Source organism: Lolium perenne, chromosome 3 (assembly GCF_019359855.2).
Source record: "Lolium perenne isolate Kyuss_39 chromosome 3, Kyuss_2.0, whole genome shotgun sequence".
NCBI lineage: Eukaryota > Viridiplantae > Streptophyta > Magnoliopsida > Poales > Poaceae > Lolium > Lolium perenne.
This window is the reverse complement of record NC_067246.2, coordinates 237,883,180-237,906,667: the sequence shown is the minus strand read 5'-3', so window position 1 is coordinate 237,906,667 and position 23,488 is coordinate 237,883,180.

Sequence of the window (23,488 nt, the reverse complement as noted above, 5' to 3'; positions counted from 1 at the left end):
GGAAGGTTCTATGGAAGGTTCTAGAAGGTTCTAGAAAAGTTCGGAAGAAACCACCAAGGAAGGTGGAGTCCACATGGGACTCCACCACCATGGCCGGCCAGCCCTAGATGGGGTGGAGTCCCAAGTGGACTCCACCATAGGGGGCCGGCCACCCCCCACATGGGAGGTGGGAATCCCACCTTTGGGTGGGAGTCCTAGTTGGGCTAGGTTTCCCCTCCTATGGAAGGTTTTGTATTCGGGTCTTATTCGAAGACTTGGACACCAACACTTGGGATCCACCTATATAATGAGGGGCCAAGGGAGGGGGCCGGCCACCCCAAGACCACAAGCTGGCCGCCCCCCATAGAGTGGCCGGCCACCCCTCCCAAACCCTAGCCAAGCTCCTCCACTCCATATTGCCCGCGTAGCTTAGCGAAGCTCCGCCGGACTTCTACACCGCCACCGACACCACGCCGTCGTGCTGTCGGATTCAAGAGGAGCTACTACTTCCGCTGCCCGCTGGAACGGGGAGGTGGACGTCGTCTTCATCAACAACCGAACGTGTGACCGAGTACGGAGGTGCTGCCCGTTCGTGGCGCCGGAACCGATCGTGATCAAGATCTTCTACGCGCTTTTGCAAGTGGCAAGTGATCGTCTACCGCAGCAACAAGAGCCTCCTCTTGTAGGCTTTGGAATCTCTTCAAGGGTGAGACTCGATACCCCCTCGTTGCTACCGTCTTCTAGATTGCATCTTGGCTTGGATTGCGTGTTCGCGGTAGGAAAATTTTTGTTTTCTATGCAACGTTATCCTACAAAGTGGTATCGAGCCGTGTCTATGCATAGATGGTTGCACGAGTAGAACACAATGGTTTGTGGGCGTTGATGCTCTTGTTATCTTTAGTTTGAGTACTTTGCATCTTTATGGCATAGTGGGATGAAGCGGCTCGGACTAACTTTACATGACCGCGTTCATGAGACTTGTTCCTCGTTCGACATGCAACTTGTATTGCATAAGAGGCTTTGCGGGTGTCTGTCTCTCCTACTATAGTAAAGATTCAATTTACTCTTCTATTGAAAACATTAGTATCAACGTTGTGGTTCATGTTCGTAGGTAGATTAGATCTCTCTCGAAAACCCTAAACCACGTAAAATATGCAAACCAAATTAGAGACGTCTAACTTGTTTTTGCAGGGTTTGGTGATGTGATATGGCCATAATGTGATGATGAATATGTATGAGATGATCATTATTGTATTGTGGCAACCGGCGGAGCCTTATGGTTGTCTTTAAATTTCATGTTGAGTAGTATTTCAAAGTAGTTGTAATAGTTGCTACATGGAGGACAATCATGAAGACGGCGCCATTGACCTTGGTGCTACGCCGACGATGATGGAGATCATGCCCGAAGATGATGGAGATCATGTCCGTGCTTTGGAGATGAAGATCAAAGGCGCAAAGACAAAAGGGCCATATCATATCACATATGAACTGCATGTGATGTTAATCCTTTTATGCATCTTATTTTGCTTAGATCGCGACGGTAGCATTATAAGATGATCCCTCACTAAAATCTCAAGATAATAAAGTGTTCATCCTTAGTAGCACCGTTGCCAAGACTTGCCGTTTGAAGCATCTCGTGATGATCGGGTGTGATAGAATCAACAAGTGCATACAACGGGTGCAAGACAGTTTTGCACATGCGGATACTAAGGTGGCCTTGACGAGCCTAGCATGTACGGACATGGTCTCGGAACACGTGATACCGAAAGGTAGAGCATGAATCATATGGTTGATATGATGAACACTTTGAGTGTTCGCCATTGAAATCACACCTTGTCTCGTGATGATCGGACAAAGGTGCGGTGGATTTGGTTCGTGTGATCACTAAGACAATGCGAGGGATATTGTTTTGAGTGGGAGTTCACCTAGGGTTTTAATTATGTTGAATAAAAATTTGAACTCAATTTGTCATAAACTTAGTCTAAACTATTGCAAATATATGTTGTAGAGATGGCGTCCCAATCAATTTTAATCGGTTCCTAGAGAAAGAGAAACTTAAGAGCAACGGTAGCAACTTCACCGACTGGTTCCGTCATGTGAGGATCTTCCTCTCTGGCGGAAATCTGCAATTTGTGCTTGATGCACCGCTAGGTGACCCTCCTGCAGAAGATGAATCCGATGAAGTAAAAGCTGTTTACGCGACTCGGAAAACTTCGGTACTCTCAAGTTCGGTGTGCCATCCTGTGCGATGCAGAATCCGATCTTCAAAAACGTTTTGAGCACCATGATCCTCATGAGTTGATGAATGAGCTGAAAGCTATATTCGAGACTCATGCGGCCGTGGAATGCTATGAAGCATCGAAACATTTCTTCAGCTGTATGATGGAAGAAGGCAGCTCCGTTAGTGAGCACATGCTCGCCATGACCGGGCATGCGAAGAAACTCGATGACTTGGGAATAGTGATTCCTAACGAGGCCCAGGGATTAATCGTGTCCTTCAATCACCGCCACCAAGTTACAAGAACTTTGTGATGAACTACAATATGCGAGAACATGAACAAGGAGTTACTCGAACTCTTTGGCATGCTAAAAGCTGCTTGAGATTGAGATCAAGAAAGAGCACCAAGTGTTGATGGTCAACAAGACCACCGATTTCAAGAAACAGGGGCAAGTCTAAGGAAAATTCAAGAAGGGTGGCAAGAAAGCTGCCACGCCTCCTATGAAACCTAAGAACGGCCCTAAACCCGATCTTGAGTGCTATTACGCAAGGAGAAGGGACAACTGGAAGCGTAATTGCTCCAAGTATCCGGCTGATCTGAAGAGCGGCCTTGTCAAGAAGAAGAAAGAAGGTATATCGATATACATGTTATAGATGTTTATCTCACGGTTCTCGTTCTAGTACCTAGGTATTTGATACCGGTTCGGTTGCTCATATTTGTAACTCGAAACAGAACTAAAGAATAAACGAAGACTACCGAAAGATGAAGTGACGATGCGCGTTGGAAATGGATCCAAAGTCGATGTGATCGCTGTCGGCACACTTCCTCTACATCTACCTTCGGGATTAGTTTTAAGCCTAAATAATTGTTATTTTGTACCCGCGTTGAGCATGAACATTATATCTGGATCTTGTTTAATGCAAGACGGTTATTCATTCAAGTCTGAGAATAATGGTTGTTCTATTTTTATGAATAATATCTTTTATGGTCGAGCACCACAAAAGAATGGCTTATTTCTTGTTAGATCTCGATAGTAGTGATACGCATATACATAACATTGATGCTAAGCGAATTAAACTTAATGATAATTCTACTTATATGTGGCACTGCTGCCTTGGTCATATTGGAGTGAAACGCATGAAGAAACTCCATCTTGATGGATTACTTGAATCACTTGACTTTGAGTCACTTGATAGATGCGAAGCATGTCTAATGGGAAAAATGACTAAGACTCCATTTTACGGTATGATGGAGCGAGCTACGACTTATTGGAAATCATACATACCGATGTATGTGGACCAATGAGTGTAGCATCGCGCGGTGGTTATCGTTATGTTCTAACCTTCACAGGATGATCTGAGTAGATATGGGTATATCTATTTCATGAAACATAAATCCGAAACTTTCGAGAAGTTTAAGGAATTTCAAAGTGAAGTAGAAAATCAACGTAACAAGAAGATCAAATTTCTACGATCTGATCGTGGAGGTGAATATTTGAGTTATGAGTTTGGCATGCATTTAAAGAAATGCGGAATACTTTCACAATTGACACCGCGGGAACACCACAACGAAACGGTGTGTCGAACGTCGTAATCGAACTCTCTTAGATATGGTTCGTAGTATGATGTCTCTTCTTGATTTGCCGTTATCATTTTGGAGTTATGCATTAGAGACAGCCGCATTCACTTTAAATAGAGCACCATCAAAATCCGTAGAAACGACACCGTATGAATTATGGTTTAATAAGAAACCTAAGCATCGTTCTGAAAGTTTGGGGTTGCGAAGCCTATGTAAAGAAGTTACAACCGGACAAGCTAGAACCCAAAGCGGAGAAATGCGTCTTCATAGGATACCCTAAGGAAACTATAGGGTACACTTTCTATCACAAATCCGAAGGCAAAATCTTTGTTGCTAAGAACGGAACCTTTCTTGAGAAAGAATTTCTCACTAAAGAAGTGACTCGGAAGAAAAGTAGAACTCGATGAGATTGATGAATCTATACTCGTTGATCGAGTAGCGCGATCTGGAAGTTGTACCCGTACCACCTACACCGGCAACAGAGGAAGCTAATGATAATGATCATGAAACTTGAACGAGGAAACTCGAACCTCGCAGATCGACAAGGGAACGTGCCACTCCTGATTGGTATGATCCTTGTCTAAATGTCATGATTGTAGATAACAATGATGAGGACCTGCGACGTATGAAGAAGCGATGATGAGCCCAGATTCCAACAAATGGCAAGAAGCCATGAAATCCGAAATGGGATCCATGTATGATAACAAAGTATGGACTTTGGTAGACTTACACGATAGCCGAAAGGCTGTCGAGAATAAATGGATCTTCAAGAGAAAAACAGATGCGATGGTAATATTACTGTCTATAAAGCTCGACTTGTCGCAAAGGGTTTCCGACAAATTCAAGGAGTTGACTACGATGAGACTTTCTCACCTGTGAAGCTAAAATCTGTGAGGATTTTGTTAGCAATAGCTGCATTTTTCGATTATGAGATTTGGCGAGATGGATGTCAAAACGGCGTTCCTTAATGGAGACATTGAGGAAGAGTTGTATATGGTACAACCCAAAGGTTTTGTCGATCCTAAAAATGCCGACAAAGTATGCAAACTTCAGCGTTCAATCTATGGACTCGAAGCAAGCATCAAGAAGTTGGAACCGACGCTTTGATAAGGTGATCAAAGACTTCGGGTTTATACAGTGTCATGGAGAGGCTGTATTTACAAGAAAGTGAGTGGGAGCTCTGTAGCATTCACGATATTATATGTAGATGACATATTATTGATCGGGAATGATATAGAACTATTAAGCGATGTTAAGGGTTATTTGAATAATAGTTTTTCAATGAAAGACCTTGGTGAAGCATCATATATATTAGGCATCAAGATTTATAGAGATAGATCAAGACGCCTAATAGGGCTATCACAGAGTACATATCTGGACAAGATTCTAAAGAAGTTTAGAATGGACGAAAGTAAGAAAGGGTTCTTACCTATGTTACCAGGCAAGGTATTGAGTAAAACTCAAGGACCGGCTACGACGAGAAGAAAGAGAAAGGATGAGTAACATCCCCTATGCCTCGCGATGGGATCTATTATGTATGCCATGCTATGTACTAGACCGGATATAGCACATGCTTTGTTAGTTTGACTAGCAGATATCAAAGTGATCCGGGAATGGAACAACTGGACAGCGGTCAAGAATATCCTGAAGTACTTGAAAAGAACTAAGGATATGTTTCTTTGTTATGGAGGTGACCAAGAGCTCGTTGTAACGGTTACACCGATGCAAGTTGGAACACTGATCCTGATGACTCTAAGTCACAATGCAGGTACGTGTTTATATTGAATGGTGCTGCGATGGTGGGCAAGCTCGAAGCGGTGCACGGTGGCGAAGTCTTCAACAGAATCGAGTACATAGCGGCTTCAGAGGCTTCATCGAAGCGGTATGGATGAAGAGGTTCATTGTAGAGCTCGGTGTGGTTCCTAGTGCATTGGACCCATTAATCATTTACTGTGATAACATGGGTGCCATCGCCAATGCACAAGAGCCAAGGTCACACAAGAGGCTGAAGCATATCAAGCTGCGTTACCACTCGATTCGCGAGTACATCGAAGATGGAGAAGTAAAGATTTGCAAAGTACACACTGATCTGAATGTAGCAGATCCGTTGACTAAAGCTCTCCCTAGGGCAAAGCATGACCAACACCAGAATGCCATGGGTGTTAGGTATATTACAAAGTAATCTAGATTATTGACTCTAGTGCAAGTGGGACACTGAAGGAGATATGCCCTAGAGGCAATAATAAAGTGGTTATTATTTATATCTTTATGTTTATGATAAATGTTTATATATCATGCTAGAATTGTATTAACCGAAACATTAGTACATGTGTGATATGTAGACAAACAAGAAGTCCCTAGTATGCCTCTTAAACTAGCTTGTTGATTAATGGATGATTAGTTTCATAATCATGAACATTGGATGTTATTAATAACAAGGTTATGTCATTGTGTGAATGATATAATGGACACACCCAATTAAGCGTAGCATAAGATCTCGTCATTAAGTTATTTGCTATAAGCTTTCGATACATAGTTACCTAGTCCTTATGACCATGAGATCATGTAAATCACTTATACCGGAAAGGTACTTTGATTACACCAAACACCACTGCGTAAATGGGTGGCTATAAAGGTGGGATTAAGTATCCGGAAAGTATGAGTTGAGGCATATGGATCAACGGTGGGATTTGTCCATCCCGATGACGGATAGATATTCTCTGGTCACTCTAGGTGGAATGTCGTATAATGTCTTGCAAGCATATGAATGAGTTCATAAGAGACCACATACCACGGTACGAGTAAAGTGTACTTGTCGGGAGACGAGGTTGAACAAGGTATAGAGTGATACCGAAGATCAAACCTCGGACAAGTAAAATATCGCGAGACAAAGGGAATTGGTAATATATGTGTATGGTTCATTCGATCACTAAAGTCATCGTTGAATATGTGGGAGCCATTATGGATCTCCAGATCCCGCTATTGGTTATTGGTCGGAGTGAGTACTCAACCATGTCCGCATAGTTCTCGAACCGTAGGGTGACACACTTAAAGTTGGATGTTGAAATGGTAGCACTTGAATTATGGAATGGAGTTCGAATATTTGTTCGGAGTCCCGGATGAGATCCCAGAGACATCACGAGGAGTTAGGAATGGTCCGGAGAATAAGATTCATATATAGGATGTCATTTTATGTGAAATAAAATGTCGCGGAAGGTTCTATGGAAGGTTCTAGAAGGTTCTAGAAAAGTCCGGAAGAAACCACCAAGGAAGGTGGAGTCCACATGGGACTCCACCACCATGGCCGGCCAGCCCTAGATGGGGTGGAGTCCCAAGTGGACTCCACCATAGGGGGCCGGCCACCCCCCACATGGGAGGTGGGAATCCCACCTTTGGGTGGGAGTCCTAGTTGGGCTAGGTTTCCCCCTCCTATGGAAGGTTTTGGTTTCGGGTCTTATTCGAAGACTTGGACACCAACACTTGGGATCCACCTATATAATGAGGGGCCAAGGGAGGGGGCCGGCTACCCCAAGACCACAAGCTGGCCGCCCCCCATAGAGTGGCCGGCCACCCCTCCCAAACCCTAGCCAAGCTCCTCCACTCCATATTGCCCGCGTAGCTTAGCGAAGCTCCGCCGGACTTCTACACCGCCACCGACACCACGCCGTCGTGCTGTCGGATTCAAGTGGAGCTACTACTTCGCTGCCCGGCCGGAACGGGGAGGTGGACGTCGTCTTCATCAACAACCGAACGTGTGACCGAGTATGGAGGTGCTGCCCGTTCGTGGCGCCGGAACCGATCGTGATCAAGATCTTCTACGCGCTTTTGCAAGCGGCAAGTGATCGTCTACCGCAGCAACAAGAGCCTCCTCTTGTAGGCTTTGGAATCTCTTCAAGGGTGAGACTCGATACCCCCTCGTTGCTACCGTCTTCTAGATTGCATCTTGGCTTGGATTGCGTGTTCGCGGTAGGAAAATTTTTGTTTTCTATGCAACGTTATCCTACAAGGGTCACCTAGCGGTGCATCAAGCACATATTGCAGGTTTCCACCAGCGAGGAAGATCCTCACATGACGGAACCAGTCGGTGAAGTTGCTACTGTTGCTCTTAAGGTTTTCTTTCTCTAGGAACTGGTTAAAATTGATAGGGGACGCCATATCTACAACATATATTTGCAATAGTTTAGACTAATGTTTATGACAAATTGACTTCAAGTTTTAATTCAACATAATTAAAAACTAGGTGAACTCCCACTCAAAACAATATCCCTCGAATTGTCTTAGTGATCACACGAACCAAATCCACCACACCAAGTCCGATCATCACGAGACAAGATGTAACTTCAATGGCGAACACTCAAAGTGTTCATCATATCAATCATATGATTCATGCTCTACCTTTTGGTATCACGTGTTCCGAGACCATGTCTGTACATGCTAGGCTCGTCAAGGCCACCTTAGTATCCGCATGTGCAAAACTGGCTTGCACCCGTTGTATGCACTTGTTGATTCTATCACACCCGATCATCACGAGATGCTTCGAAACGACAAGTCTTGGCAACGGTGCTACTAAGGATGAACACTTTATTATCTTGATATTTTAGTTAGAGGGATCATCTTATAATGCTACCGTCGCGATCTAAGCAAAATAAGATGCATAAAAGGATTAACATCACATGCAGTTCATATGTGATATGATATGGCCCTTTTGTCTTTGAGCCTTTGATCTTCATCTCCAAAGCACGGACATGATCTCCATCATCAACGGGCATGATCTCCATCATCGTCGGCGTAGCGTCAAGGTCAATGGCACCGTCTTCATGATTGTTCTCCCATGTAGCATTTATTACAACTTCTTTGAAATACTACTCAACATGAAATTTAAAGACAACCATAAGGCTCCTGCCGGTTGCCACAATACAATAATGATCATCTCATACATATTCATCATCACATTATGGCCATATCACATCACCAAACCCTGCAAAAACAAGTTAGACGTCTCTAATTTGGTTTGCATATTTTACGTGGTTTAGGGTTTTCGAGTGAGATCTAATCTACCTAGGAAAATGAACCACAACGGTGATACTAGTGTTGTCAATAGAAGAGTAAACTGAATCTTCACTATAGTAGGAGAGACAGACACCCGCAAAGCCACTTATGCAATACAAGTTGCATGTCGAGCGTGGAGCAAATCTCATGAATGCGGTCATGTAAAGTTAGCCCGAGCCGCTTCATCCCACTATACCACAAAGATGCAAAGTACTCAAACTAAAGACAACATAAGCATCAACGCCCACAAAACCATTGTGTTCTACTCGTGCAACCATCTATGCATAGACACGGCTCTGATACCACTTTAGGGATTCGTTGCATAGAAAACAAAAAAAATTCCTACCGCGAGAACGCAATCCAAGCCAAGATGCAATCTAGAAGACGGGAGCAAAGAGGGGATGAACGTGACTCACCCTTGAAGATTTCCAAACCCTACAAGATGAGGCTCTTGTTGTTGCGGTAGACGATCACTTGCCGCTTTCAAAAGCGCGTAGAAGATCTTGACGGTGCCACAATCGGGCAGCACCTCCGTACTCGGTCACACGTTCGGTGTTGATGAAGATGAAGTCCTTCTCCCCGTTCCAGAGGGCAGCGGAAGTAGTAGCTCCTCCTTGAATCCGGTAGCACGACGGCGTGGTGGCGGTGGCGATGGAGATCTCCGGCGGAGCTTCGCTAAGTGTTGCGGGGGAGGTGGAGGAGAGGGGGCGGCTAGGGTTTCGGGAGAGAGGGGGTGGACGACCACTATGAGGGGTGCGGCCACAATGGCTTTGGTGTGGCCGGCCCCCTTGATGGCGTGTAACTCACACGTTCGTTGGGAACCCCAAGAGGAAGGTATGATGCGCACAGCAGCAAGTTTTCCCTCAGAAAGAAACCAAGGTTTATCGAACTAGGAGGAGCCAAGAAGCACGTTGAAGGTTGATGGCGGCGGGATGTAGTGCGGCGCAACACCAGGGATTCTGGCGCCAACGTGGAACCTGCACAACACAACCAAAGTACTTTGCCCCAACGAAACAGTGAGGTTGTCAATCTCACCGGCTTGCTGTAACAAAGGATTAACCGTATTGTGTGGAAGATGATTGTTTGCGAAAAACGTAGAAACGATATTGCAGTAGATTGTATTTCAGTAAAGAGAATTGGACCGGGGTCCACAGTTCACTAGAGGTGTCTCTCCCATAAGACAAACAGCATGTTGGGTGAACAAATTACAGTTGGGCAATTGACAAATAAAGAGGGCATGACCATGCACATACATATCATGATGAGTATAGTGAGATTTAATTGGGCATTACGACAAAGTACATAGACCGCCATCCAACTGCATCTATGCCTAAAAAGTCCACCTTCAGGTTATCATCCGAACCCCCTCCAGTATTAAGTTGCAAAGCAACAGACAATTGCATTAAGTATGGTGCGTAATGTAATCAACAACTACATCCTTAGACATAGCATCAATGTTTTATCCCTAGTGGCAACAAAGACAACACAACCTTAGAACTTTACATCCTTTGTCCCAGTGTCAATGCAGGCATGAACCCAATATCGAGCATAAATACTCCCTCTTGGAGTTACAAGCATCTACTTGGCCAGAGCATCTACTAGTAACGGAGAGCATGCAAGATCATAAACAACACATAGATATAACTTTGATAATCAACATAACAAGTATTCTCTATTCATCCGATCCCAACAAACGCAACATATAGAATTACAGATAGATGATCTTGATCATATTAGGCAGCTCACAAGATCCGACAATGATAGCACAATGGGGAGAAGACAACCATCTAGCTACTGCTATGGACCCATAGTCCAGGGGTAGACTACTCACACATCACTCCGGAGGCGACCATGGCGGCGTAGAGTCCTCCGGGAGATGATTCCCCTCTCCGGCAGGGTGCCGGAGGCGATCTCCTGGATCCCCCGAGATGGGATCGGCGGTGGCGGCGTCTCTGAAAGGTTTTCCGTATCGTGGCTCTTGGTACTGGGGTTTTCGCAACGGAGGCTTTAAGTAGGCGGAAGGGCAGGTCAGGAGGCGGCACGAGGGCCCCACACCACAGGGCCGCGCGGCCAAGGGGGGCCGTGCCGCCCTAGGGTGTGGCCCCCTCGTGGCCCCTCTTCGTCTCTTCTTCGGACTTCTGGAAGCTTCGTGGCAAAATAGGACCCTGGGCATTGATTTCGTCCAATTCCGAGAATATTTCGTTACTAGGATTTCTGAAACCAAAAACAGCAGAAAACAAGAATCGGCACTTCGGCATCTTGTTAATAGGTTAGTTCCAGAAAATGCACGAATATGACATAAAGTGTGCATAAAACATGTAGATAACATCAATAATGTGGCATGGATCATAAGAAATTATCGATACGTCGGAGACGTATCAGCATCCCCAAGCTTAGTTCTGCTCGTCCCGAGCAGGTAAAACGATAACACAGATAATTTCTGGAGTGACATGCCATCATAACCTTGATCATACTATTTGTAAAGCATATGTAGTGAATGCAGCGATCAAAACAATGTATATGACATGAGTAAACAAGTGAATCATAAAGCAAAGACTTTTCATGAATAGCACTTCAAGACAAGCATCAATAAGTCTTGCATAAGAGTTAACTCATAAAGCAATAATTCAAAGTAAAGGCATTGAAGCAACACAAAGGAAGATTAAGTTTCAGCGGTTGCTTTCAACTTGTAACACGTATATCTCATAGATATTGTCAACATAGAGTAATATAATAAGTGCAATAAGCAAGTATGTAGGAATCAATGCACAGTTCACACAAGTGTTTGCTTCTTGAGGTGGAGAGAAACAGGTGAACTGACTCAACATTGAAAGTAAAAGAATGGTCCTCCATAGAGGAAAAGCATCGATTGCTATATTTGTGCTAGAGCTTTGATTTTGAAAACATGAAACAATTTTGTCAATGGTAGTAATAAAGCATATGTATCATGTAAGTTATATCTTATAAGTTGCAAGCCTCATGCATAGTATACTAATAGTGCCCGCACCTTGTCCTAATTAGCTTGGACTACCGGATCATCACAATGCACATGTTTTAACCAAGTGTCACAAAGGGGTACCTCTATGCCGCCTGTACAAAGGTCTAAGGAGAAAGCTCGCATTGGATTTCTCGCTATTGATTATTCTTCAACTTAGACATCCATACCGGGACAACATAGACAACAGATAATGGACTCCTCTTTTATGCATAAGCATGTAACAACAATTAATAATTTTCTCATTTGAGATTGAGGATATATGTCCAAAACTGAAACTTCCACCATGGATCATGGCTTTAGTTAGCGGCTCAATGTTCTTCTCTAACAATATGCATGCTTAACCATAAGGTGGTAGATCTCTCTTACTTCAGACAAGACGGACATGCATAGCAACTCACATGAAATTCAACAAAGAGTAGTTGATGGCGTCCCCAGTGAACATGGTTATCGCACAACAAGCAACTTAATAAGAGATAAAGTGCATAATTACATATTCAATACCACAATAGTTTTTAAGCTATTTGTCCCATGAGCTATATATTGCAAAGGTGAATGATGGAATTTTAAAGGTAGCACTCAAGCAATTTACTTTGGAATGGCGGAAAATACCATGTAGTAGGTAGGTATGGTGGACACAAATGGCATAGTGGTTGGCTCAAGTATTTTGGATGCATGAGAAGTATTCCCTCTCGATACAAGGTTTAGGCCAGCAAGGCTTATTTGAAACAAACACAAGGATGAACCGGTGCAGCAAAACTCACATAAAAGACATATTGAAAACATTATAAGACTCTACACCGTCTTCCTTGTTGTTCAAACTCAATACTAGAAATTATCTAGACCTTAGAGAAACCAAATATGCAAACCAAATTTTAGCATGCTCTATGTATTTCTTCATTAATGGGTGCAAAGCATATGATGCAAGAGCTTAATCATGAGCACAACAATTGCCAAGTATCACATTACCCAAGACATTAATAGCAATTACTACATGTATCATTTTCCAATTCCAACCATATAACAATTTAACGAAGGAGAAACTTCGCCATGAATACTATGAGTAGAAACTAAGGACATACTTGTCCATATGCTACAGTGGAGCGTGTCTCTCTCCCATAAAGTGAATGCTAGGATCCATTTTATTCAAACAAAACAAAAAAACAAAAACAAACCGACGCTCCAAGAAAAGCACATAAGATGTGATGGAATAAAAATATAGTTTCAGGGGAGGAACCTGATAATGTTGTCGATGAAGAAGGGGATGCCTTGGGCATCCCCAAGCTTAGACGCTTGAGTCTTCTTGATATATGCAGGGGTGAACCACCGGGGCATCCCCAAGCTTAGAGCTTTCACTCTCCTTGATCATGTTGCATCATACTCCTCTCTTGATCCTTGAAAACTTCCTCCACACCAAACTTAGAACAACTCATTAGAGGGTTAGCGACAATAAAAATTAACATGTTCAGAGGTGACACAATCATTCTTAACACTTCTGGACATTGCATAAAGCTACTGGATATTAATGGATCAAAGAAATTCATCCAACATAGCAAAAGAGGCAATGCGAAATAAAAGGCAGAATCTGTCAAAACAGAACAGTTCGTATTGACGAATTTTATCGAAGCACCAGACTTGCTCAAATGAAAATGCTCAAATTGAATGAAAGTTGCGTACATATCTGAGGATCACTCACGTAAATTGGCATAATTTTCTGAGTTACCTACAGGGGAAAACAGCCCAGATTCGTGACAGCAAAGAAATCTATTTCTGTGCAGTAATCCAAATCTAGTATGAACTTTTCTATCAACGGCTTTACTTGGCACAATAAAACACTAAACTAAGATAAGGAGAGGTTGCTACAGTAGTAAACAACTTCCAAGACACAAAATAAAAACAAAGTACTGTAGGTAAAAACATGGGTTGTCTCCCATAAGCGCTTTTCTTTAACGCCTTTCAGCTAGGCGCAGAAAGTGTGCATCAAGTATTATCGAAGGGTGGTGCATTCTCAGCGGGGTGCGGAGTTTTCTCAACCAGGCATAGTATATTAGATACATAAGTTTTAGCATCTCCCTTTTCATTAGTCTTAGGCGTGCTACTCTCATCAAACAAATTTTCAGGAACAAGCCAAGCATAGTTATTTTCTAGTGCATCATTCATAGCTAAGAGTTTACATGGTATTGGCGCTTTGATCTCCCCTCCATCATTAATATTATTAGTGTACTTTATTCTATCCATATCCATATTTTCAAGGAGACTAACAAAATTGGTGTAAGAACCAAGCATATTAAATTTAGCAAAGACCTTTCTAGCCTCTCTTGCTATACCACCAAATTCTCTAAGAAGGGTTTCTAATACAAAATCTTTCTTTTCCCCTTCTTCCATATCACCAAGTGTGAGAAACATGTGTTGGATTATAGGATTGAGATTAATAAATTTAGTTTCCAACATGCGAACTAAAGCAGCAGCAGCAATTTCATAGGTAGGGGCAAGGTCTACCAAGTGTCTATCCTCAAAATCGTCAACGGTACTAACATGGTTGAAGAATTCTTCTATATTATTTCTCCCAATTATAGACCCACGTCCTACCGGTATGTCTTTCGTGGTAAAATTAAAAGGAAACATGATGAATCAAGTAAACTAAATGCAAGTAACTAATTTTTTTGTGTTTTTGATATAGCAAACAAGATAGCAAATAAAGTAAAACTAGCAACTAATTTTTTTGTATTTTGATTTAGTGCAGCAAACAAAGTAGTAAATAAAACTAAGCAAGACAAAAACAAAGTAAAGAGATTGAGAAGTGGAGACTCCCCTTGCAGCGTGTCTTGATCTCCCCGGCAACGGCGCCAGAAAAAGAGCTTGATGGCGTGTAACTCACACGTTCGTTGGGAACCCCAAGAGGAAGGTATGATGCGCACGGCGACAAGTTTCCCTCAGAAAGAAACCAAGGTTTATCGAACAAGGAGGAGCCAAGAAGCACGTTGAAGGTTGATGGCGGCGGGATGTAGTGCGGCGCAACACCAGGGATTCCGGCGCCAACGTGGAACCTGCACAACACAACCAAAGTACTTTGCCCCAACGAAACAGTGAGGTTGTCAATCTCACCGGCTTGCTGTAACAAAGGATTAACCGTATTGTGTGGAAGATGATTGTTTGCAGAAAACAGTAGAACAAGATTGCGAGATTGTATTTCAGTAAAGAGAATTGGACCGGGGTCCACAGTTCACTAGAGGTGTCTCTCCCATAAGACAAACAGCATGTTGGGTGAACAAATTACAGTTGGGCAATTGACAAATAAAGAGGGCATGACCATGCACATACATATCATGATGAGTATAGTGAGATTTAATTGGGCATTACGACAAAGTACATAGACCGCCATCCAACTGCATCTATGCCTAAAAAGTCCACCTTCAGGTTATCATCCGAACCCCCTCCAGTATTAAGTTGCAAAGCAACAGACAATTGCATTAAGTATGGTGCGTAATGTAATCAACAACTACATCCTTAGACATAGCATCAATGTTTTATCCCTAGTGGCAACAGCACAACACAACCTTAGAACTTTCATCACTTGTCCGGTGTCAATGCGGCATGAACCCAATATCGAGCATAAATACTCCCTCTTGGAGTTACAAGCATCTACTTGGCCAGAGCATCTACTAGTAACGGAGAGCATGCAAGATCATAAACAACACATAGATATAACTTTGATAATCAACATAACAAGTATTCTCTATTCATCGGATCCCAACAAACGCAACATATAGAATTACAGATAGATGATCTTGATCATGTTAGGCAGCTCACAAGATCCGACAATGATAGCACAATGGGGAGAAGACAACCATCTAGCTACTGCTATGGACCCATAGTCCAGGGGTAGACTACTCACACATCACTCCGGAGGTGACCATGGCGGCGTAGAGTCCTCCGGGAGATGATTCCCCTCTCCGGCAGGGTGCCGAAGGCGATCTCCTGGATCCCCCGAGATGGGATCGGCGGCGGCGGTGTCTCTGGAAGGTTTTCCGTATCGTGGCTCTCGATGCGGGGTTTCGCAACGGAGGCTTTAAGTAGGCGGAAGGGCAGGTCAGAGGCGGCACGAGGGCCCCACACCACGTGGCCGCGCGGCCAAGGGGGCCGCGCCGCCTAGGGTGTGGCCCCCTCGTGGCCCCTCTTCGTCTCTTCTTCGGACTTCGGAAGCTTCGTGGCAAAATAGGACCACAGGCGTTGATTTCGTCCAATTAGAGAATATTTCGTTACTAGGATTTACGAAACCAAAAACGACAGACAAAGAATCGGCACTTCGGCATCTTGTTAATAGGTTAGTTCCAGAAAATGCACGAATATGACATAAAGTGTGCATAAAACATGTAGATAACATCAATAATGTGGCATGGATCATAAGAAATTATCGATACGTCGGAGACGTATCACCCCTCCCCCTTGCCCCTCATTATATAGGTGGAACCCCCAAGTGTTGGACTACAAGTCTTCGAATAAGACCCCAACCCAAAACCTTCCATGTTGTAGGGAAACCTACCCAAGGTGGGACTCCCACCTCAAGTGGGATTCCCACCCTTCCATGTGGGGGGGGGGGGGTGGCCGGCCCCCTTGGTGGAGTCCACTTGGGACTCCACCCCTCTAGGGTTGGTCGGCCATGGGTGGTGGAGTCCCTCCGGGACTCCGCCTTCCAAAGTGATTTCTTCCGGACTTTTCTAGAACCTTCTAGAACCTTCCATAAATTCACCAGATCATTTTCAAACTTATAAAATGACTTCCTATATATGAATCTTATTCTCCGGACCATTCCGAAACTCCTCGTGATGTCCGGGATCCCATCTGAGACTTCGAACAATACTTCGAACTCCATTCCATATTCAAGTTCTACTATTACAACATCAAACCTTAAGTGTGTCACCCTACGGTTCGCGAACTATGTGGACATGGTTGAGAACTCTCTCCGACCAATAACCAATAGCGGGATCTGGAGATCCATAATGGCTCCCACATATTCAACGATGACTTAGTGATCGAATGAACCATTCACATACGATACCAATTCCCTTTGTCACGCGATATTTTACTTGTCCGAGGTTTGATCATCGGTATCTCTCTATACCTTGTTCAACCTCGTCTCCTGACAAGTAATCTTTACTCGTACCATGGTATGTGGTCTCTTATGAACTTATTCATATGCTTGCAAGACATTATACGACATTCCACCGAGAGGGCCCAGAGTATATCTATCCGTCATCGAGATGGACAAACCCCACTGTTGATCCATATGCCTCAACTCATACTTTCCGGATACTTAATCCCACCTTTATAACCACCCATTTACGCAGTGGCGTTTGATGTAATCAAAGTACCTTTCCGGTATAAGTGATTTACATGATCTCATGGTCGAAAGGACTAGGTAACTATGTATCGAAAGCTTATAGCAAATAACTTAATGACGTGATCTTATGCTACGCTTAATTGGGTGTGTCCATTACATCATTCATATAATGATATAAACTTGTTATTAATAACATCCAATGTTCATGATTATGAAACTAATCATCTATTAATCAACAAGCTAGTTAAGAGGCTTACTAGGGACTCATTGTTGTTTACATATCACACATGTATCAATGTTTCGGTTAATACAATTATAGCATGGTATATAAACATTTATCATAAACATAAAGATAATAATAACCACTTTTATTATTGCCTCTTGGGCATATCTCCAACACTATCAACAGCAACTACGCCGCTCGATGGGCCGTATGCCACCATCACCATCAGTGGGCCACCCGGGCTTGCCGGATTTACGCCATGTCGTTGATATACCCATAAAGTATACCACAACAGTAGTCCCCGAATTTCCTCAAGATTCGTCATTCTTCCGCCTATCTCTGTCCGGATCCGAAGAGAAACTCGAAGAGCTACCAAAACTTCATCGTTTCCGACTTCATTCAATCGGAAATCATTCGTTTTCTCGTAACAGTAACTTAGCAGATTTTTTGCCCACGTCGCACATAACTTCCCCTTTTCCCGCGCTGAATTTTCGGATCTGCGGATCTCTAGCCGGAAATTTCGAAGGCGTGCAGTTAGGTCACCACTGCGTCCATTTCACCGCTTTTTACCTAAGACACGTGGCGATCATCCAACGGTGCGACCGTTCCGTTCTCACCGTAGGATCCGACTCACGAATCTCCACGCGAGGCCTATAAATACCCCATTCGCACGGTCAGTTTCACTCTTTCACCGCATCTCACCACTTCATCTTCTTCCTCGCGCCAGCGCCGCCCAAAAGATCTCACTCCGGCGAACTTCTTCCCGGAAAGCTTCAAGCGCCATTGCTCCAAGGCCTTCCTCGACCCGAGCTGCCCGCGTTTGATCGGGAATTCATCTCCGCCGCCTATTTGTTGTCTCGTCGGAGGCCTGCACGTCAAGTCCGCGAACTTCTTCCTCACTCGCGTCACGGGGAACTGCCACACCATTGCCGGTAAGTCCACCGGACTTGTAGAAGATATACTTCAGCAGGATCCGGCTTCCTAATTTTTTACCATATGCATGCAGCCGGAAACATGTCCACTAGCTCACCTAGGTTCACTGGTAGCTTTCCGAATAGCCCACCACCAAACTCAACGGAACCAACCTTTGTTGAGCATTTAGCATTCCTTCCGCCCAATATTTCCGATACTAGGCTAGCTCAACCTTACTCCACCTCTTCCAGCAATATTCTTGGCCGGATCCCAACGCTTGAAGAAATCAAGCGGAACTAGAAGGGAAAGCTAGCATTCATTGTGTGGGAGAGAGACACGCTCCACTGTTGCATATGGACAAATATGTCCTTAGGTTTTTACTCATAATGTTCATGGCGAAGGTTGAATTGCTTCGTTAAATTGTTATATGGTTGGAAACGGGAAATGCTACATGTGGTAATTGGTATAATATCTTGAATAATGTGATACTTGGCAATTGTTGTGCTCATGTTTAAGCTCTTGCATCATATACTTTGTACCTATTAGTGAAGAAATACATAGAGCTTGTTAAAATTTGGTTTGCGTGATTGGTCTCTCTAAGGTCTAGATATTTTCTAGTAAGGGTCGAACAACAAGGAAGACGGTGTAGAGTCTTATAATGCTTACAATATGTCTTTTATGTGAGTTTTGCTGTACCGCTTCATACTTGTGTTTGCTTTAAACAACCTTGCTAGCCTAAACCTTGTATCGAGAGGGAATACTTCTCATGCATCCAAAATCCTTGAGCCAAACACTATGCCACTTGTGTCCACCATACCTACCTACTACATGGTATTTCTCCGCCATTCCAAAGTAAATTGCTTGAGTGCTACCTTTAAAATTTCTATTCTTTATCTTTGCAATATATAGCTCATGGGACAAATAGCCTAAAAACTATTGTGGTATTGAATATGTACTTATGCATCTTATCTCTTATAAGTTGCTTGTTGAGCGATAACCATGTTCCTGGGGACGTCATCAACTACACTTTGTTGAATATCATGTGAGTTGCTATGCATGTTCGTCTTGTCTGAAGTAAGGGGGATTTACCATGAGTTGAATGGTTTGAGTATGCATATTGTTAGAGAAGAACATTGGGCCGCTAACTAAAGCCATGATTCATGGTGGAAGTTTCAGTTTTGGACAAATATCCTCAATCTCATATGAGAATATTATTTGTTGCTAAATGCGTATGCATTAAATAGGGGTCCATTATCTGTTGTCTATGTTGTCCCGGTATGATGTCTAAGTTGAGAATAATCAAAAGCGAGAAATCCAATGCGAGCTTTCTCCTTAGACCTATGGACAGGCGGCATAGAGGTACCCCTTTGTGAAACTTGGTTAAAACATATGTATTGCGATGATAATCCAGGTAATCCGAGCTAATTAGGACAAGGTGCGGGCACTATTGGTATATTATGCATGAGACTTGCAACTTGTAGGATATAATTTACATGATACATATGCTTTATTACTACCGTTGATAAAATTGTTTCTTGTTTTCAAAATAAAAGCTCTAGCACAAGTATAGCAATCAATGCTTCCCTCTGCGAAGGACCTTTTTCTACTTTTATGTTGAGTCAGTTTACCCACTTCCTTCCATCTCAAGAAGCAAACACTTGTGTTAACTGTGCATTGATTCCTACATACTTGCATATTGCACTTGTTATATTACTTTATGTTGACAACTATCCATGAGATATACATGTTACAAGTTGAAAGCAACCGCGGAAACTTAATCTTCCTTTGTGTTGCTTCAATACCTTTACTTTGAATTTATTGCTTTATGAGTTAACTCTTACGCAAGACTTATTGATGCTTGTCTTGAAAGTACTATTCATGAAAAGCCTTTGCTATATGATTCAATTGTTTACTCATTGCATTTACATTGCTTCGAATCGCTGCATTCATTACATGTGCTTACAATAGTATTGATCAAGATTATGATGGCATTTCACTTCAGAAATTATCTTTGTTGTCGTTTACCTACTCGGGACGAGTAGGAACTAAGCTTGGGGATGTTGATACGTCTCCAACGAATCGATAATTTCTTATGTTCCATGCTACTTTTATGATGATACTCACATGTTTTAAACATACTTTATGTCATATTTATGCATTTTCCGGCACTAACCTATTAACGAGATGCCGAAGAGCCAGTTGCTGTTTTCTACTGTTTTTGGTTTCAGAAATCCTGGTAAGGAAATATTCTCGGAATTGGACGAAATCAACGTCCAGGAGCCTATTTTTCCACGAAGCTTCCAGAACATCGAAAGGGAACCGAAGTGGGGCGACGAGGCGCCGCCACACTAGGGCGGCGCGGCCCAGGAGGGGCCCGCACGGCCCTAGCGCGTGGGGCCCTCGTCAGCCCTCCGACTCCGCCCTTCCGCCTACATAAGCCTTCGTCGAGAATAGTTCCAGTACCGAGAGCCACGATACGGAAAACCTTCCAGAGACACCGCCGCCGCCAATCCCATCTCGGGGGATTCAGGAGATCGCCTCCGGCACCCTGCCGGAGAGGGGAACCATCTCCCGGAGGACTCTTCACCGCCATGGTCGCCTCCGGAGTGATGTGTGAGTAGTTCACCCCTGGACTATGGGTCCATAGCAGTAGCTAGATGGTCGTCTTCTCCTAATTGTGCTATCATTGTTAGATCTTGTGAGCTGCTGTTATCACCAGATTTTGGCCAAATCAGGAGGTGGGCCGTAAGAGAGATGGGCTTGGAAGATTACACGTGGAAGATCTCTGAAGCGGCCTTGCACGAAGAATTTGGGCTAGATTGCCCGTGTATCTTTAGTTATAGTAGATCGCATCTTAGATTAGAAGATAGAGTTTTACCCGTGCACGGTTAGGTGCACGCCTAAATTAGAAAGTCCTCTGGACTATAAATATGTATCTAGGGTTTATGAAAAAACAACAACCAACGTTCAACCAACCAAATCAATCTCGGCGCATCGCCAACTCCTTCGTCTCGAGGGTTTCTACCGGTAAGCATCATGCTGCCTAGATCGCATCTTGCGATCTAGGCAGCAGAAGCTTCATGTTGTTCATGCGTTGCTCGTGCTGAAGCCTTTTTGATGGCGAGCAACGTAGTTATCATAGATGTGTTAGGGTTAGCATAGTTCTTCGCGTAACATGCTATCGTAGTGCAACCCTTGCATATCTAGCCGCCCTTACACCTATCTTAGGTGTAGGGGCGGCACCCCGCTTGATCATTATTTAGTAGATCCGATCCGTTACGATTGCTCCTTGTTCATCAAGGATTAGTTTAATATCTGCAATAGTTAGGCCTTACAAAGGGCGGGAGGATCCAGCGGCACGTAGGGTGTCGTTTGCTAGTCCTAGACAGGATGTTCCGGGGATCAACCTCGTGTTGGTTTTTAGGCCTTGTCTAGGATCGGCTTACGATCACCGTGCGTGGCCGCGAGGCCCAATCCTGAGTAGGATGATCCGATTATGCGGTGAAAACCCTAAATCGTCGTAGATCTCATTAGCTTTATCTTGATCAAGCAGGACCACCATATATTCGTGCACCCCGTACGAATCATGGGTGGATCGGCTCCTTGAGCCGATTCACAGGATAACCTGAGAGCCGATCGAGGCTCGTATTTAATGTTTACGTGTATGCCATGCAGGAAACTAAGCGAGGCATCTCCATCACCTTCCTGACCAGGTATAGGTCAGGTGGCACGCCCTTGCATCAGCATCGGACGTGTGTACCAGAGGCTTTGCGGGCCGTCGCTCGGAGGGACCTCGGCCAGCCGCAGCCCTAGGTTGTTCCCGGCTCTACTGTGTTGCCCGTCGCTGCCCGCTGGTGGGTTTTGACCGCAACACATTCTGGCACGCCCGGTGGGACAAGCTTCTACATCAACCACATCGCCATCTACATCTGAGATGGCGGACGGCACGCCAGTCACGTACGAGGATCTGACCGACGAGCTCAAGAAGAAGTATGACGAGATCAAAGTCATCCTCGAAGCCGACCTCATCGGCTCTTTCCACAGAACCCGTTCACATGGCATTAGGTGGAAGGGGTTCTCGCCTAATGGTGCACTCGATGGGATAGACCTCTCTGCCCCGTCAGAAGAATGCACCAGGTCCCTGCGGCAGGAGATCAACTACTTGGTGGCTCACTCGCTACACCGCCACTCTGAGAACCTGGTAAACACGTTGGAGCGTGTCGCTCTTCGTGTGATCCAGGAGATCATGAGGCACCAGTACTCGCCGTCAGGACCAGCTCTCGGGACGCATCAAGGAGAGTTGCCACTCCAGTCCCGTCCACCGCTGCCATTTGCGTTGGCAGCACCAGAAGTGCTGACTTCACCGGCATTCGTCGTCTACAAGATCGGTGGTGACCCTAGTGACTACCAGTTCTTGCTTGAGGCGCCTAAGGAGATCCCTCACGGGTACACGTGCACGTATGTGCCAGATTGCGGTAACTGGGCGCTCACAAACCAGGCCACAACATCAGGGACTTGGGAAAACAGGAGGGACGTCGGCGACAGATCTTGAGAAGCGAGACGTGGCTAACTAAGTACGCCACCCCGACGAACCTCCAGAGCTCAGCTCCTGCAGTTGGCTCAGAGCTGGAAAAGCAAACATGGCTGGCTAAGTACGCCACCCCGGCGAATCTTCAGAGTTCAACTCCTGCAGCCAGCGCAGCGGATCAGATCAGTACCATACTGAGAGACCAGTTCGGCATGGTGACGAAAAGGAGGGCAATCGGCTATTCCAAGCCGTACCCCGACGACTACGAATTGATCCCACTACCACCTAAATATCGGCTCCCTGATTTCTCCAAATTCAGTGGATCAGATGGTTCCAGCTCCATCGAGCACGTAGGCCGATATTTGGCACAACTAGGACCAGCCTCAGTGTCGGATCAACTACGCGTGAGGCTCTTCTCACAGTCCCTCACGGGATCGGCTTTCGGGTGGTACACCTCGTTGCCACCAGACTCCATTCGGACTTGGAAGCAGTTGGAAGAGCAGTTCCATATGCAGTACCATTCAGAGGCTTCCGAGTCCGGCATTGCCGATCTAGCACAATTACGTCAGAAGCGTGCAGAAACTGTGACAGAATACATCCAGCGCTTCAGGAATCTTAGGAACCGATGTTATTCAGTTCGTGTAACTGAAAAGGAAGCAGTCGA